This window comes from Cavia porcellus, unplaced genomic scaffold, assembly GCF_034190915.1.
Source record: "Cavia porcellus strain 051 isolate PalLab524CR breed Dunkin Hartley unplaced genomic scaffold, mCavPor4.1 scaffold_10, whole genome shotgun sequence".
NCBI lineage: Eukaryota > Metazoa > Chordata > Mammalia > Rodentia > Caviidae > Cavia > Cavia porcellus.
In genome coordinates this window covers 82,373,209-82,378,274 of record NW_026947493.1, presented here as the reverse complement: position 1 = coordinate 82,378,274, position 5,066 = coordinate 82,373,209, and the positions used below count along the sequence as shown (strand labels likewise).

Sequence of the window (5,066 nt, the reverse complement as noted above, 5' to 3'; positions counted from 1 at the left end):
TCTGACCTCAGACGCCTCCCCCAGTGTGCTGTGTGAGCAGGGCGGGTTCCTGTGGCCCAGCTCCTGGCACAGAGAAAAGAGAAAGGAGAGTCACCAGAGGCTCAGTGTCACAGCTGCAGAACACAGCGCCCACCTGCTGTCATTTCCTTTGTGAATGGGTTCCTGCCAGGTCGGGGTGCAGCGCAGCAGTCTGTGTGGACTTTGCGGGGCTGCAAATCAGGGCGAGCAGAATCGTCCCGAAGCTGCCTGCAGCATAAATCCTCTGCTTTACCCAGTGGCTGCATTACCTGGAGTGGTGCTGGATGATGGTAACTTTCTACCAAAAGATGCATGCGGGTATTACCCACAGTGATCCAAATTCTCTTCCTTCCCATACTGCCAGAAGGACAAAATCCCAGCTCTTTGATATGACAGGTGAACGTTCATAATGTAACCCCAATGTACTGTGTGGGTCACCTGTATACTACACGAGCCTAAAACCAATGGGAACTCCGCAAGTTCCCAGGGCCTATAGCCTTTGGGTCTTTGTCAGAGTTGCACACTTTATCTCCAAAGTTACTCTCCTCGCACTCCACTGATGTTCAAACTCTTGCCTTTGGTTTGCCTCCAAGTGTGGAAGTCACTTCTTTTAGGAATGCCCTGTAATTCATTTGGCTACACTGTCACCAAGTGACCTTGTGTCCGGCAGTGCTTACATCTAAGCATGCACCGACCTCTCCATTAACGTTTCCTTCCCACAAAACTGGGTGCTCGCAGGGGAAGAACTGACAAGCCAATCTTGTATCCCAAGCACCTGACAGATATTAGATATTTAACAGTTATTTGATAAGCAAATAAAGAATAGGCTGACTAGAATGGAAAAATAAAGCTTCCCAACAAACACAAAAATAATCCCAAGCAACCTCGGCAATCATAAACTAACAACGACAGTAACCCCTGAACAATAATCATGGAAACTTTTGCAGAATGCCAGAGAAAGGCTTTCGGGGCAATGCTTAGCTCTGTGAACTCTGCCTCCAGCACACGCGCACCTGGACGTATGTGCTCACGTAGGCTGCGGGAACTGTGAAAACAGTTGTTACAATTGCTCAGAGCGATGAGCACTAGCCACGAGGCAGAACTGAGGATGCAGAGAAACAGCACTGTTACGGGCACCTAACGAATGATCAATCACTGAGCGGTAGCCGATCAGATGTCGTTGTGATTTGTACCAGAAATGCCTGGTTTTCTGGATTCTGTAGCACCCATCCACCTCTGGGAAATCACAATCCTGCTGAAACAGGGTCAGAGCCCCTCTGTTCCAGGCTGTCTCCATTCCTTCCGGGCTCCTTGTGGAGCTAGAACCCCGCAATCATATTTTCTTGGGTTATCAAACATCTCTTTCCTGTGGTCCCTGGAGGAAGCTGATTGTGTCACTGAGTGACGCAAAGAGCACGCTGCATTTCAACCCTTGGCGTCTTTCCTCCTCCGGAGCTTAGCTGTTCCCTTCCTGGTCTTCTAACACACTCTCTGCATGGCCCGAGCCTACAGTCTGGAGACTCCGTCAGAAGATATTTCCTGCCTCTGCATTTTCCCCAAGCCTTTCTTCTGAGCTACATCCTCCAGCCCTTTCCTAGTGTTTATCTTGAGACACTGTGATAAGAGATCATGAAATCATCCCAGCTGACTTTGAGTTTGTGATCCTCTCGCCTCAGCCTCCCACAGTGCTGTGATTACAGGTGCGTACCATCACGTCTGGTCTTATATATTTTGATTTTCACCTTTTCTTAGTTCTTTTCTCATTAGATTAGAAGTTTGCTTAAGTCTTTTCTATTTAAAAAATAAGAAAGAAAAGAAAATTGAAACAAGCTCTCCCTTGCTGTGGGGTCTCTTTTTAGCTGTTATGTTTTTCCCCCACTGTGGGAAATGTGACCATTTTGACCATTTTGACTTCTTTTCAACACCCTGTGAATTTTGGTTTCTCCATGGTTTTATTCCAGGGCCTAAGCTTTTACTTACTTTAAGGATTTTACACAAACTTGATGGTCTCTACCTCACACGCAGATAATTTCTCAATTTATGTTTCCAACTGAGCCTATTGATAAGTTGCTATCTAGCTGATTGCCTGGTAGATATATCTGTTTGGGTATTTAATGAGCATTTCTTCATTTTCTTCCTCTCTGTATTTTATGTGTAATGTATTCAGTGATTGGTCAGTGGAATTTATTGCTATTAATTCTATTTTCAAAAAAACATATCAACATTTGTTGACATATCAATATTTCAGGATCAGATCTCAATGAGTGTTAAATCTAGAAGCATTGTGTTAACAGATGTCAAACTTTTCTTCCTGCAGAAGAATTCATGTGTGATTCCAGGGTGAGTTCTCACCGCAGCAGGAACCTCTGCTACTCACACCACGGTGCCTTGGCCGCAGATGTGCGGAGAAATTCTCTGCACCCCAGAATCCCTAACGTTCCCTGACACCCTTTGATGTTCCGTCCCAGAGCCTCCTGCTAGTCCTTACAGTGTGCTCAGTGTACACAAACGACCTCGAGCCGTGTGGCAGCACTGAGATGCACAGGGTCAGCCCTCGACCGACTAGACCCTAGTCCTGAGTGATAAATTCTCCAGCCTCCCACACAGCAGGTTCTTGGGAAAGCCTAGCGGATCCAGCCTTGTGAGCTACAGCACCAATCTTTTTTTTTTTAAGAGGAAAAATCCCAGTAAAAACAATGATAGATTTCTCAAATGACCAATGCTGAATCTTGTTTCATATATTTATTTGCCATTTGTATTTCCTCATCTGAGAATTTTGTATTCATCTCCAATGCCCATTTGTGGGTTGGGATTTTAAACTACACTGAGATATCATCTCACTCCAGAAAGAATGGCTAACATCAAGAAATTAACTAATAATAAATGCTGGAAGAGCTGAGGAGAAAAAGGAACTCTTCTCCAGGGTTTGTGGGAGTACAGACTGGTGCAACCACTGTGGGAATCGGTATGCACATTCCTCAAAGAACTAGGATTAGAGGGCCCATTGGAGCCAGCTATTCCCCTTCTGGGTATTTTCCCAGAAGAACTGAAACCATCATACCACAGCGATATATGTGCACCCATGTTTACAGCAGCACAACTTGTAATAGCTAAATCTTGGAAACAACCCAAATGCCCATCAACTGAGGTTTGGATAAAAAAGATGTGGTATTTTTATATAATGAATACTACTTAGCCATAAAGAATAATAAAATCAAGGTTTTTATTGGTAAATGGAAGCAAGTAGAAACCATAATCATTGGTGAAATAAATCAAACTTGTATGTGTAAGCGCCTATTATCTTGCTAGTGTAAAAAACTGAAAGAGTAAAGAAGATCCGAATGTTACAATAAATATAGTAACAGGGAAAGAAAATACTCAAAGGGAAACTTTATTGTTCGTTCTTGCATGCCTGTCTCTGGTAACCTGAGCAATTAATTTGAGGATAACAATATTCAATATAGCAACGAATGATATCGTCTTGGTTTGGTATCCTATATTGCCATTTTTTGGTTGTTGTCATTTTGTTTTTGTTGTTGTTGTTTAATTGTTTGTTTGAGTGTTGATTTTTCTGATTTTTTTCTCTTTAAAAAAAGTTAAAAAAATAAAAACAATGATACAAAATTTCAAAACAAGATAGTAAGAGTAACAATGGTTAATGCTTTGGATATTGTTTTCTTTAAAGTAGGTGCTCAGATTACAAAGATATAGGCATGAAAAATTGATAAAATAATATAAGCACTAAACTTTCTTTTCAATGAAGTAATAGTAGTATAACTACCTTAACTATCGTGGAACATATGTGTGTATGGGGTGTGTGTGTGTGTGTGTGTGTGTGTGTGTGTGTAACTTATTTTTCCCTTCCTTTTTTTCTCCTTTCCCCCATCCCAGTTTCTCTTTCTTTTTGAACAGTTCTTCCCATTTCACAGTATCCATTGTGCATTTTGAATCTTATTTACTGTTTCAGTTTCTTACACCAGGGAGACAATATTTACACATGCAAGTCTGATTGATTTCACTTATGAGTACAGTCTCAAGTTGCATCCATTTGCATATAAAAGTCTCAAGTTTGTTCCTCTTTATGGCTGAGTAGTACTCCTTTGTATAAAAATACTGTATCTTTTTTAAAATCCATTCCTCAGTTGGTGGACATTTGGTTTGTTTCCAAGATTTAGCTATAAAATTGCACAGCACTGATCTTAAATCGCACGCATACTGATTTTTCTTCGTTGCTGTTTGTTTTTCCAACCCCTTGCTCTCTGCTTCTGGAAATCACCACCAAATAAACCAGGGCTTTAAAATGTCTTTGATCTTGTCTCAGCCTCTGATCTTGTATGAAATTCAAATGAAGATCTTACACCTTCAAGATAACAAAAAGGCTCTGTATGACCAGTGACTGTTGACTGAAGCAGCACTATCCAGTTATCTGTTTTGGGTTAAAGGACTTCTTAGGCTCTAGATCTATAATAATGATAATAATACTAGATTACTAATGTTAAATCTGAAAGATAGGACAGTGTGGATCCAATTTGTAAGCTAATGTCTTATTTTAATTATTTACTAAGGGGTCCTTTAGATTTTCTTGCTGATATTTGAAGTGGGTGAAAGTTCCTTATTCAGGTTAGAGCTGTAGATGCTATTAACTTGCCCTGATAGTATTGTTACCCAGCATACACTTAAAACACACAATCAAATACAGTAACCATCAATGGGAAAGGAAATAATTTTACTGGGAAATACCACATTTCATTTGAGTTTTAAATGTGTTTAAAGGTTCTGTTTTTGCAGAACGGAATTGATATTGTCAGAGACCAAAGGCCATCGTACACAGAATCCAGGCCTCCTCCGTTCTGATGGGCACCGGCTCCGGGGCAACCTCCCGCCTGCAGCCTCGTCTCAGCCTGATTATTTTTCTGTCCGTGTCAGACAGAGAGCACTTCCTAAACCGCAGCTGATCAGGTCACTTCCCTGACACTGGCCTGTCGCGGGGAGGCCTCTCGTCTCATGGAATGAAGTCTGTCTGGCCTTATTACTGGCCTTTCACGTGC

At 41.7% G+C, this 5,066-nt stretch overlaps 1 long non-coding RNA gene across 1 annotated transcript; it reads left to right on the top strand.

Annotated features, from left to right (window-relative positions):
• Positions 1-713: 713 nt before the first annotated feature.
• Positions 714-4,325, top strand: LOC134477797 (uncharacterized). The gene is made up of 2 exons (XR_010049990.1): positions 714-1,718; positions 2,336-4,325. It is a non-coding gene; the product is annotated as an uncharacterized LOC134477797 (long non-coding RNA).
• Positions 4,326-5,066: the final 741 nt, after the last annotated feature.